Source organism: Papaver somniferum, chromosome 8 (assembly GCF_003573695.1).
Source record: "Papaver somniferum cultivar HN1 chromosome 8, ASM357369v1, whole genome shotgun sequence".
NCBI lineage: Eukaryota > Viridiplantae > Streptophyta > Magnoliopsida > Ranunculales > Papaveraceae > Papaver > Papaver somniferum.
In genome coordinates, this window is record NC_039365.1 from 26,671,239 (window position 1) to 26,685,693 (window position 14,455).

Genomic DNA, 14,455 nt, shown 5'->3' on the forward strand with positions numbered 1-14,455 from the left:
GGAATATCCCTTTAGTCGAGTATTCGTCAGAAATTTTCAAATTCAATAGACCTGTATAGAATAGACTGTAGAATCTTCATGCAATGTCTGATTTGAGCTCCCAACCCCAATTTGAAAATATAAAAGAACTATCTATTCAAAACAAAAAGAATGGCCTAATTCCGAATTGTTTAGCTCAGTCAACCAGCCACGTACCTTTGTCATCAGAAATCTCGTATAGAATTTTCAGGAGCGTTTCAGATCGCGCTTCTTTCAATGTTGGGACCACATTTCCTAAATCGCTTATCTGTTTTAGGCGCCCTTTGTATGTGTTGTAGCAGAGACATGGATAAAAATATTTTATCAAGACAGTACCCAAAAATTCCTTACGAATTTTCGTCAGTTAATGCGTTTTCTCATGGCAATGTACCACAATCCTGATTGTAAGAGGATTCTCATATTCCTTGATCCGTTGCATGTTATGACGCCTCGAGTATGCATCCTGGGGTATTATGAGTTTACTAGGTTTCAAATATTAGCATAAGACGTGGACTTTGTCTTCATGAACACTAATCCCATCTACGAAGCAAATTTAGTCGCCAAATCTAAATTTCCTTTTTACTTCCATATCTCAATATACCTTGTTTGATTTCATCTTCTTTTGTAGACTCATGACGTGGGAATGCCTCAAGATGTACTTACTGGAAATACAAAATAAATATCCTCTCTTGACAATGCATCAACTACTTATCAGTCCCCAGGTTCTGGTGATTCTGGTGTCAAAGAAACCCGACGAGATGAAGCACATCCATCGAATATCGCAGAATATCCTACTGCTGGTCTGGATATTGTCGGCCCTAGTGCAACCCTGGTCTCAAATAAAATACTCATAGGGGGATTCGGTGTTTCTACCAAACATGCCGAATTGTACCGGTCAATTTGGAAAAGATAAAGCCACATTGCTACAATGGGGATAATAACTTATGTTGTTCATCCCCATGATCGAAATAGTTAACGACTTACTGGAAACTATCGATGACGTACGGGACTGGACTCTGAACAACGTTCCTTCTGGTTACTTCATAGATCTTGAAAAGCTCGTGACCACTTGTGAAAATCTTCGCTTTAACGTGAAATGGCTCCGAGAATGGCTCAACAATATCCAAGCCGAATTTGAAATTTTCTTGCACTCTAGCCTTCGCTTTTCAAGAGATGCTCTTACCCTTGAGGAGAAAATGGTAGACGAGAAGGTGGAGCGTGCAAAGCAAATGACGCGAGATACTAAAATCAAGGTGCAGGAACTGAACATGAAGAAGGAAATCTTTCCCCGAGGAGAAAAGCTGGTTTTGGACGGTTTTCTTTAGGTTGGCTAGTTTTTTTTTTGTTGACTGATTTGAGAGATAAGTTTTCTAATAGTGGTTTGGCTTTCTTACTGTTATTTCTTTAGGTTTTGAATTTTGGATATAATATTTTCTAAAAGATTTGAGTGCACATGTTTTGGCACACAATTTATTTATTGAAAGAAAGAAATACATATCGAAAGGAAATCTAACCAACCACTAATAAAATACCTATTTTTTTTTATTTACTAATAAAATACCTAACAAAATACGTCCTACTAAATAGTCTATAAGCTCATTTTGCAAGCCTAAATTCCGTCCAGTCCCCAATCGGGACGTTTCACCTATGGAGTTTAACAAGCCTCATCCTCTGAGTTAAACATCTTGACTATTTCCAAAAAAGGGACTCACCATATATCCGATTGTGTTAGTAACGGCGTAAGTAAAGAATCCTTCCATTAGGTTAATATTCTTGCGTGAAACTCCCCTTTTTGTGACCCGAATGACTCAGAGTTCCATCGACCAGTGTGTTGATCCTCTTGAACGAAACCATTTTCTTCTGATTCTTAACAACTTCTTTGAGAGGCGTCGGAGATGGAAGACGATCAGCTTCTTGAATAGAAGCCCACGTAGGGAGAGGAGTGTTGTAAATCCGGCTAGGACGGCCTGGGATCCTACTAGGGATGATTATCCCTCTAGCCAGAACATAAGGAGAAGGGGATGCCGCAATCTGAATAATCTTCCATTGATGAACTTCTTTGATGCACTGATGATAGGTCGAGGGTATAACCTGGTTTTCATGAAGCCAGGGACGTCCCAGAATCATGTGGTAACCTGGAGTCTTTTCGGTAGCATAAAATTTCACCTTGCCCTGAATCGGCCCAACTTGGAGATCGAGTACAATATTTTCATAGGTATTACTAGTATTCCCCTCAAAATCACTAATCACGGTTGAGCGAGGATCAATCAGATCCCTAGGGATTCCAGCCTCCTGCAATATTTGTAAAGGGATAATATTAACCGAGGATCCAGTGTCTACCAAGGCACGCTTAAATTATTTTTCTCCAAGGAATGCTGGGACATACAGCGCACGGTTATGCCATTCCTCCATCATCATGTCCTTGGCTGTGAAGGTAATGTCGTCATTGCGAATGAAACTTGAACATCTTCGGGAGGTGAGGCGAGAGTCCCTAGTGAAATACGACTCACCATATCAAAAACCTCTTTTCGTTGTTTCTTGGAGAAGTGGAGGAGTTCACATAGACCATGTATTAATGAGGCAGCTACTTCTTCGACTGGTTTCTCGTCAGCAGAGATACTTCTAATTTGGTGCTGAGGTAGAGGATTCTTATGTACGCCCTCTCTGTCATCAAGTATAAGTTCTCCGACCTCGATATTTTCTTTGAAAATCCATTTCAATGCTTTGCACTCTCTGGTTGGATGGCCGATGAACATATGAAAGTGACAATACTTTGGATTGGCTGTAGCTTCGGCGTTGGTTCCTTTCGTACAAAAGGAAGTTTGATCGTTTCATTCCATATCCATGCATCTAACAACTCTAGCACTTCTTCATACTTGCATGGAAAGTCTAGAGGGCCTTTGACATTGTTGTGATCATAAGCTTGGCGTTTCGAAGGGTTGGTGTCCTGATTATGTCCCTTCCTCTTACTTACTTCAGTGATCACAGTCGAGTGATGCAAATCGACACGTTTCTCAGACAAACGCTTTCCCCTCCTAGGATCGACTCGATGTCCGTCTTTTGTTTTAACCATTCTTGGTTTCTCCAGTAGCGCGGGTGCTGACGAGGCAGATCACTTTGCAGCATCATGGAGTTTCGAAAAGGTCTATAAACCGAGATTATCGAGGAGGAATCGATACACATGAAGCAAGTTGTTGATGCATACTTTGACAAGATGATATTCTGTTGCATTCGGGTCATGGCAATCCAAAGCCTGAGATCTAAATCTTAACACAAAATCATTGGGATGCTCATTAACACTTTGGACTATTCTTACCAGATCAGATAGGGTGGTATGTTCAGAGACAAAAAAGTACTTCTTGTAAAAGTATCCACCATCTGATTCCAGTTAGCGACACTTTCTGGTGCTAAATTGTTGTATTATGTATAAGCTCTTCTAGTTAGATACTTGGAGAATTTTTTTATCCGCACGACATGATTTATCTCATGTTTTCCTAATGCTTCCAGAAATCAAGACACATGCTCACGGTCTTTTCCAACTCCATTATATAGTGTGAACGATGGAGACGTATATCCCCTAAGAAGAGGGACACGCTGTATTTAGGATGGGTAAGGAGGAAAATGACTATGTAGCAGATCAGCATTCTCTCTGTCTCTTTCTCGAGCGTTCAACAACCTCTCCAGATCTGCCACTGTCAATTATTCAGGTGACTGTTTGTCTTTCCGGGGATCACGAGTATGACTAGTACGATAGTTGACGTGATCACGAATAGGGATTGGTGTATACGGGCTTCCGCTATCATTATTTCTGGAAGACTCGGGTTTTCTATGCTGATAAGGACGAAACTTCCCTCGCGAAGAATCAAGGATTGCCGACTTCTTGATCAGAGTTTTTAAACTATCCAATATTGTGATTTGAGTTTCTACCATATTCTTCCGTGCTTCATAAAGTTATTCTTGACCAAAACCCTAATTGTTATCCCCCCATTTGTGTGAAGCTGAGTCAGCTTTTGTGATGATGTGTTGAGAGAAATATTTTCTTTAGCCGAGTTGTCCAAGATAGAGAGATATTCTCTGGTTTGTGAGAATGACTAGGATGAGTCATGTGAAAAAATCATGCAATTCCTCAGGAATTGTGTGCAGAGTGTTAGAGGAGCTAAGGCTGATCTCCCTCTCTTCATATGGCCAGTCACATATGTCATGTGAAGACCGTATTATTGTTTGTGAGTCTCTTTGTTGAGCATGCGGAGCTCAAGAGAGCTTATCCACGTTTTTAGATAAATATGTATAGTTTATGCTCGATTTACTAGCCGTGAGTGTTTTTGAGAGGCTGAGAAATAGGCTTGAGAACCAGGTAAGGAGTGTGCCTATAATTTTGAATCTCTCCGAGATTTTTGCGGACGGCTCAACAAATCCCTCTGTGATTTTTTTTTTGCAGAGAGATTTTTTGCGGACGGATCAAAATCTCTCCGAAGGTTTTCTTAACGGATCTGTATCTCTCTGCGGTCAGCTGGGACTCGGCCTTGGGAGAGAGGGAAAAGGCTTTGTACCCCCGATTAATGTCTCTGCGAGACTTTGACTCACTTGTCTTTGACCAGCGTCTCTTGCAGAGATGTGCTAGGAATCAACTGTGTGTCCATATGATGATCCAACAAGACCAGTGTATCTTGAAAGGATATTTTAGGAGTCTGTCGAAAAGGCTCAGAGGTAGAATAACCAGCGTATCTCGCGGGGATGTCCTAGGAGTTATCCGGAAACTCAGTAAGTCGAGTCAGAGCCTAGAGAAGACATGACTAGTGTATCTCGCGATGATGTACTAGGAATCAGTTTTGATCTCAAATAGGGTGAGTCATACTTACAGGAGATATGCAAATCTCCGCTCTGGGTCATAAGTCCGTCGGGGACGTATTTACGCATCTACATAGCTTACATGACCAGCAGCATCTCGTTGAGGACGTATACTAGGAATCATGGCATCACAATCAGCTGCGTCTCGCGAAAACATGCTGGAATTGTGGGTGTTCTGGTTCATAAGTCTTCCAGGGACGTTTTACGCTCTACAGAACCTACGTGGCCAGCAGTATCTCGTTGAGGATGTGCACTAGGAATCACGGCATCACGGCTAGCAGTGTCTCGCGGGGACGTATACTAGAAATTGTGGCTAAGGATTCTTTGAGGACCAAGGGATTAATCTCTCCCATGAGAGTTGAATTCTGTCTATAGGGTTGAAATGACACTTTTGCCCTTTATCCAAATTTCACCATCTACACTCGCTTACATATTTCTCGAAATATGTGTTGGTAAGCTTTCACTTTAACCAAGTTCATCTTATATTCTTGACGAAAGTCAAAATATGATCATGTGAAAATCGCCTGGTAAAATCTTACATGATTTGTGTGAGACAGTCATTTGATGTAGACGAAATGTTTCGTATTGATCATTCGATCACTTGAAAATTGCTTTGAAGCTAATGGTTTATGTGAGACAGCTATTGTCGTCTTGTAAGAATGTTCAATGATTGAAATGGGAGTTTAGAACAATTAACCATGATTGGATATAACACAGTATGTGTACTTGTATGCTAAACTGTTGCACGATATTCCAAGTCCGGAAACCATAGTATGCATACCCGTACGCATACTGGTTGGTTATTGAAAATCCGGGAACTTAGTATGCATATTCGTATGCGTACTGGCGTAAAGTTCATGTCCGAAAATTCAACTGAGTTTGGAGGTATGCGTACCCGTTTGCATACTGACGAACCCAAACTTAGTTCGTCCACTTAGGTATGCATACCCGTTTGTATACTTGAGTAGGTTATGTTCTAAAATCGGTTTGTTCACGAACTAATACATTTATATATTAAGGAATGCAATCTTTTGCAAATCGTGGCTACAATGTTCATGAATTGATTCGAGTGAATCAAAAATCGATTTTGCTTCAATTATGTCTTGTATACTTCTATGAGAATATATACATTTGAACAACTCTTGAACTAGTTTCATTTGAGTCATTTGAACTAGTTGTGGTTAAGATGAATAAGGTTGATATGAAAGTGTTCATATGGATAACTTCGGTTAACTATTGTTGAGCCAACAAGGTGCACACGTTTAGGTACGGTTATTCATATATAAATGAAGTCATTTTTCATTTTTGTGTAATAAGCTAAGTTCAATCTAACGGTTGAAAGATATTGGCTTGAGTATAATCAGGTTTTCATCTAACGATGAATATTGAATGCTTTGTTACCTTGGTATCATTGATTGCAAACCCTGATTTGAAGACTATATAAGGGAGAACTCTAGCAACTGGGAAACCTAATCCACACACCTCCTGTGTGATACTAGTTGCGACTAGAGTCGATTCTCCTTTAACCTTAGGTTTTTTCCAAAACCCTGTAGCTGTAGGGTAACGACTTGAAGACTTCATTGGGATTGTGAATCCAGGCCCAACTATTTTCTATGTAGTTGTGTGTTCTGATCTTTTTGTTTTCTATCGTAATTGAGTACTATATTTTCTAAGATTTGCTCGAGATTTTATCTCCGATAAGAAAGATAAAAAGTAGTCACAAACATCTTCGTCTCATCGTTTGTGATTCCATAATATCTTGTTTCGCTACCATACGATTAAGATTATTGCGAGGTGATTTATATTACTATGCAGTTCTTCGGGAATATAAGACTGGTGTATCAATTGGTTCATGTTCACCTTGATTTATCAAAATACGGAATAAAACTCATAGGTATTTCTGTGGGAGACATATTTATCTATTTAATAGACTTTATTGTGTGAGACAGATTGGTTTATCAAGTCTTCAACTTTGGGTCGTAGAAACTCTTAGTTTTGGGTGAGATCAGCTAAGGGAATCAAGTGCGCACAACCCTGCTGGGATTCAAAGGCATAAGGAACGCGACTGTACCTTGATCAGTGCGAGATTGGTTAGGGCTCAACTACATTCCAGTCTGAAGTTCACTTGGAGTAGGCTAGTGTCTGTAGCGGCTTAATACAGTGTGGTGTTCAAATCTGGACTAAGTCCCGAGGTTTTTCTGCATTTGCGGTTTCCTCGTTAACAAAATTTCTGGTGTCTGTGTTATTTCTTTTCCGCATTATATTTTATATATAATTAAAATATCACAGGTTGTGCGTAAGTTCAATCAATTGTGAATCCAACCTTTGGTTGTTGATTGAATTGATTGACACTTGGATATTGGTTTTTGATACCGTCCAAGTTCTTTCTTATAGTAATCAGGTTCACGGATTCTATCTGTTTGATTTATTGATTATATTAATATTCCCTTCATCATGATTTGATGGGTCCTAAGTTGATACCTGGTTCTTGGCAAGCTCAATAAGCAGAAACAGTATTACCACCATGGATAACATCATTTCCATGTTTCAAGTAACGAGCAATAGATTATACGTAAAAATAAAAGACCTGTTGAATGTTGGATATTGCTCCCTCCTAGTTTGAATAATATCCCATGTGGTACATATATGCACAAAAATTATTTTATACAAGTTTGGTGTTGGCCGACGTATTAGTTATAATAATAATACAAACCCGGTGAATACTAAACACTTCTAGATGGTAATTCTGGAGAAATAGAACACACAATTACATTTGCATTGGATCAAAATAGACCGACATAGTACTCTTCACGCTTCATAAGAATCTAAAAATATTTGATGGAAGAAAAATTGGGATGAAATTAAGCGTAATCTAATTTTGCTAATGAATTAGCTAATTATGTGCATACCTTAAAAAAATGTTAATCATCAGAATTAGGCTGAAAGGTGTATATATGAAACAATGTAATGTATTATTTCCACCATAGAAATTTATAAAATCTTACCTGGTAACCACTATAGTTGCAATAGAAATGGAAAATCCATTCTTTTAGGATATCACTATATGATCCACGATATTTATCAACAAACTTCAATATCTAACATGCGAAGAAAGAAAAAACATTTAGAAATCTATCTAAGAAATTTATTGGAACAATATGGATTGATCTTAAGAATAAAGATATGTTAAATTTATATGTACCATATAGATATTATCATAAACTTAGCCGAATAAACATAATCAATGTTCGTGTAAACAATTGAAGTTGCATCCATGGATACGACCATCTCTGCTACAACCTTAGACTCTGTAAATTCTTTCTAATGATGTACATTGTTCCAGGAGTGTCCATGTCCTCAGGCCTCTTTCAATATTTATAATTTGCATATAGATCACCAACTCGAATATAAATCAAATCGTGGTTACTAGTATACTTTAGTAAGTAGTTTGTTCCCCATCAAACTGCTTTTAATGTTTCAACTTTATACCCATCAACTTGCTGAATTCTACCACACCTCCGTCAATATTGTCATTGAGAATGCCATAGGAAAGTTCAATTTTAAATTGTCATCTGGATCGAATAACCTCCAACCAAATTCATCTGCATAAATTTCATTCTTCTTTATCCATGTATGGATATATAAAACCAATAATGAATAAGTACCACAACAATGAAGTAGAGAGAACCTCTTTGATGAAACATTGAGGAATGGTTGTGCCTCGTTCTTGTTAAGTGGAAACGAATTTTTCGCGCATATATTATAGTTTGTATTCAGTTTAAGAAGTATGTGATACTATCAGAAGGTTTAGTTTGGTATGGACCAGTTTAACAAAATTAAGGATTGTCATATTCATGCACATTTAAGGCCAATAACTGAACTTCTCCAATAACTAGCCAAACCAAAGAGAAACTTTACACCAAATAGTAAGTTTAAATCATTTCCCAAAAATGTCTATGCTTGAATCATACAAGACTACTTTGATATTTCATTGAATTAAATATGACTAATCAATTAATCTTGGTGCGCAAGATACACCAGAATTTTTAATGAGTTGTCCACCCTTCATGAGATTAGAAGTCGCGGTAAGTTTGTTGAAATATTCATGGAAGAGTTTGCCAGTCTTCACAAAAGTCCAATTTGCTCCCTTGTTCAAGTTTGCGCCAAGGCTATTATTGTTAAATTCGGCAAAAACACATATGTCCATGATAGGTGTCTAAAACACCTTGATATTTATCTATTATTTATGCTTTCTTCGCGAGTTTTCTTGTAAATTAGGTATCTTATGTGTGTTTTTGGGTTATTCAGGTACATTGGAGTCATTTGGAGTGAAAGAAGAAGAAATTACTCAATTGGAGCTAAAGTGGCAAAGAGGTTGATCCACAGACGAGTGATCCATGGAGCCAGATGAGGTTATGCAGCAAAGGAGGTGAAGAATAAGCTGTCAGTTCCTCGCAACTGACAGTTGAGCAAGAAAAGAATGGAGTTGTCAGTTCTCTGGAACCGACAAGCCATTTATGAACTGCTTATCCCATATCCAGATGGTGGGGTGCCCATAGCAGTTCCAATTTTATTACAAGCCTAAATCGAGAGATTTCCTTCTCTCAAGTCATTCATTTCACTCGGTTCCCAGAAATTGAGAAGGAAAGCAGCCGTTGCTGCTGTTGTGTCGAGAACAGCTGAGAGATCAGATCAAGAGATTCAAGGAAATAAAGTGGAAGAGATTGAGTGGGTGTTGAGTGTAAATCGATTCTGGTTTTGGGCGATTTGATGGAGAAATTGATGACAGAATTTGGGAATTAGGGTTTCTGCTCTAGTGGAATCTGATGATGTTGTGACCAGTCGAGATGGCGAGATTAGGGATGATGCAAATGCAGTTTTGAAGGTAGCTGTTGGTAATGAACCTGATTAATGAGTCTGTGTTGCTGTTAAGCTCAAGATGAGCTGGTGCTTGAACTAGTCAGATGGGAACTGCAGGATTGAGAAGGGTATTACTAGAAATAGGGTTTGTTACTGTGATTTGATAAAGATTGTAGTGAGAGGGAAACTGAGATTCAAGGTCTGTGAACAATGGGTTTGGAGTTTGAAATCGAGAAGCTTCAAAAATGGGTTTTGGTGGATGAATTAGGTGGTGATTGTGTTGTTGGCTGATGCTGATTATATGTTGTTGCTGCTATGGGATATTGAAGTTGAAAGCTGGTGGAGTTCTGAAGCTGCAAAGCAAGAGGAAAATGGGTGTTTGCTGTTGCCGGTTGAGAAATGGAGATGCTGCATTGCAGGTGGTGCTGGCTTGGTGATGCTGAGATGTTGGCTCAAGATTGTGGTGCTACTGAGAGCTTGTGTTGAATTGCAGAAGAAGATAGATTTGGAATTGAAGGTGGCGATGCTGATGCTCATAGGACCTGGTGGCTTGATTGAGATGGTGACAGAGAAGGATTTGCCAGAAAAGAATTGTTGGTTGCAGTTGGGTTTCTGTAGTTTGAATGGTTAGGAATTTGTTGGCTGAAAGAATGCACTTATAGAGAATGGTGGAGTCAGCTGTTGTGTGGTTGTAGAATGAGCTGCAGATGCAATTGCAAGTAACTGAGCAAGTCAGAAAGAAGCTGAAATGTGGACTGAAGTGCAGTTACATGGATGTAGCAATGGTTATGCAGTGTGAATTACAGGGAATGTGCTAGCATTGTGCAGGTGGTGTTTGAGGCTTTGAGCTTATGCAGTACAAGATGGAGCTGATTGAATGTTAGGAAGCTACAGGTTGATATTGGCCTAATTGTGTACTCTGGAGTTACAAGGATGGTGGTGCAGTTCAAAGCCAAGAAAGGTTGCTGGTGCCTGTTGAGCCTTTATGTGACAGGAATGGATGTAAGAATGGGTTTATAGATGAATGTTAGGATCCAGGTACAAAGTGAAGTGGCAGAGATTCAAGTTACAAGATAAGAGGATGTTGTCGATGCTGTTCTTGTTGAGTCAGGATTGAGAAGCGCAGAAGATGTCGAATGAAGCAGTACTGGACAGAGCTGAAGGTGCACAGTCGAGAAATGGAATATGGCAGTACAATGAAAGTGTGGCTGAGGTTGTATGCTTCATATGGTTATGCGAGGATTTTCAAGGAATGCAGCGCCATCTTGGCGCGAGATTGAGCAAAGTCCTGTGGTGGTTCTGAGGTATAAACTGCAGGGGTGCTGGTAGTGATATCTTGAACTTGAGTTAAAGCTGCAGAGTTGGGTTGAGTTTGGTTGCAGTTGAGCTGAACTGAGACGGCAAAGGTTCTGGTGGAGTGATGCACCGTCATGGCTGTCATTGGAGCTGTTTATGGTGAAATTGCAATGGAACCGGTTGTGTGTGTGATGATTGGTTTAAGAATGAAGGGGTTAGTGATTTGTTGGGTTAGATGGAAACTGGATGAAGAACAAACATATGGGTGGACCTGAACTGTTGCCGTGGTTGGATGTGTACAAGGCATGATTGCCATTGGCTAGGAGTTGGTTTGAACTAGGCTGTCGGTTCTTTAGAACTGACAAGCCAAATATTCAGTGAGCTAATGGGCTGGACCGGAATTGCCAGGAGTTGTGGGCGGAGTTAAGACAAGTATGTGGTCAAGTTTTAAACGTGACCAGTTGAACCAGTTAGGAGAAAAACAGGAAGTCTATAAAAGGGTTTCACATCTCATATATCGAAGATATCTCTTCTTCTACTTTTGTTCTAGGGTTTAGACATGGAAACTCTTCTTTTCATTCTTGTTATGAACTCCAAAAACATGAGCTAGAATTTTATCATTGGTTAAAGAATAAATTGGATTTCCAAGCATGAGTTTTGTTCAATAGATTAGTTGTGTCTCATGTTTTATCGATTATGATTCGCTAGAAATATCGTCATGTATGATTGATTGTTAGTTTTGTCAAGTTGCAAATTGGTACAACTTGTAATCATATCTATTGCTAGTTTAGGGTTTATTATACGTAAACGTGATACACCTTGAATACAAGTAGCATAATTGTGATTATTGCTTGTAGTGATACATCCTAGTAGTCACAAGTGAGTTATAACCTTTGTTAAATCAGATTAGTGCTTTTACACGTTCGATTGCTTTGATTGGCCTGATTTCATAGAACTTAATGCATCTAGGGAATTAAACTTGATTAGTGCTTTTACACGTTAGGTTGTTCTCTAAGGTAGAATTCATACTCGCATCTTTTAATGTGTTTGTTGATGAAAACAGGAGATTTGCGGGATATACTTGCGATCAAGGTATCTTAGGGCCTTTGATAAAGGAGAGATTAAATATCAATTCTAGTTATTGTTAAAAAGCATGTTTGTGAATGAAGACGAATCCTTAACCAATATCTTTACATCTTAATTTGTGTGCATTATTTGCTTTTATTTTAGTTTACTTTTAAAAAAATCAGAAAACCCTCCATTGGTATTTATAGGAAACAGAAACAATTTGACAACCTTAGTCCTCTCTGTGGGAACGATCCTTTCTTGCCCTTGCTATATTTTATATTTTGAGTAGTGAGAAAGTAATTTATTTTTGACGCGTACGACATCGATCAGTCCAAATCAAAGCTAGTATTGTCCCATAAATGCCGACAGAGTCATCCTTAACATATACATAACCTAGGGCGCACAGAAATAGAGCCAGTTTTTTTCGTACTTTTTTGATCTATACGTATAAATAGACAAGAATGGAAAACTAACATCTCCTAAAACTTCAGAACGTCCAGTATATTTATAAAAATTAAACCTAAATCTTGAACATAAGTAAGAAACTCAACGAACGAAAACCTGGAAAAACAAAGGATTATTCAAATACAATGACAGGATATATATAGAGTATTTTAAATTTTGAAATGCAAAAAATATCACATGAATAACATATATTATATTTTTTAAACATGTAAACTTGTAACAGGAATCACATATGAGAAATATGAAATCTTAAAGGACTTAGGTTGTGTTTGATAGGATTTAATTCCATGGAAGTAGCTATCTTTCCATGGAAATAACATGGTCTAAAGTATGTTTTAAAGTATGATTAAAAATCTATTTCCATGAAACTATAAAAAAAAACGTGGTCTAAAGTATGCTTTAAACCTAATTCCATGAAAAGTCTTTCCTTGGCTCTCTCAGGATACTGATTCCATGGAATTGTTTCCTTTCTTTGTTATCAAACACAAAACTTATATTATGTAAGATATTTGTTATGTTACCCATACAAGATGTTTGTTATGTTACCCCTACAAAATGTTCATTGTTAATTATCTGAAAAACTTAAGACAATACTAGTAACAAAAACCTAAATAAAAAATTTGTAGTAGTTTCTTATGTTAACAGTTTATTTTATTTTTGACAATTATATAAAAAAAACCAAAAAAACTAAGACAAAGTTGTATAATGTATATATAGTAGCGAAGAGACTTATTTATTTATTTATTCCCTTCATTTTTTAGGCCTAGGGTGTCGACCATCCCTCCCTACATAAATGAAGGCCGTGGATGCCAACCTGTGGGATCAATTAAACTATCGATGTGAGTGAACATGACAATATACGTGGAAAACAATTTCCAAGGATTTCCCAAGTATGACTTTGGTATGAGTCGAACATGAACCAATAAGGGGTTTTTCCTACTAATGCGGTTTGAAGGATTACTACACCTGGATCATCCACGTTGTCCTCTATACTTGATAGAACCATGCTTGATTGTCCCTCCATCGGTTTTCTTACGATGATGTCGCATTTCTGAAATAAATCTACTGCAACTCCAAAGATGAAGTCAACCGTGCCACTGGTAGTTTTGTAGAACTGTTTTTTCCTGCGAGCATATAAAGTATCCTGATAACCATCAATTTGCACCCTAAAGAAAATACATTGTTGATATCCTTAGTGCCACAACTTGGATTTTTCCCGGCCCTGCACTGTTCTCAAATCCGATATCCTTCGCCATGAAACCGTCTGTATCAATAACTGCGGATGCTTCCATACAAATACTGTAGTCAATATGGCATTTGAACAAGTTGACATTAACACTATAAGATGTTCAAGGTAATTTTCACATGATCATCTTTTGACTTAATATTTAGTTTCCAACAAATAGATTGTTTCCAACTAAATGCGTCAAGAATATGATGAAAATAGCTAAAGCAAAAAGCTTCCAACACATATTTCGAAAAATAAATAAGCGTGATAAACTCGGCTCGAAATATCAAATATGTATAATGTAAAAGTATATATATTTATGCAACTTAGCCTCATTAGAAGATAGAATAGAATAGACTTCTGAGTGATGGATAAGTTTTAATCTCCACATACCTTTTGTTGATGAAGTTTCTCCAAGATCCTCAGTATATATTCGTCTTCAATTGGTGAATGTCGTGAAGTCTAAAGATCAACTGCACATTCTATCCTAATCCGAGACATAGCTATAAGTAGACTAGAAATTAAGTATATAGTTTTGATCAACTAAACTTGACAAACAAACTTGAGATAGAAACGCTTGTGAGTTCGACCGAGCAGTGCTCTAACCATCCCCCCTTTGTCAATTTTAGTGACAAAACTATCAATACATATAGATTACAAAATAAATAAACT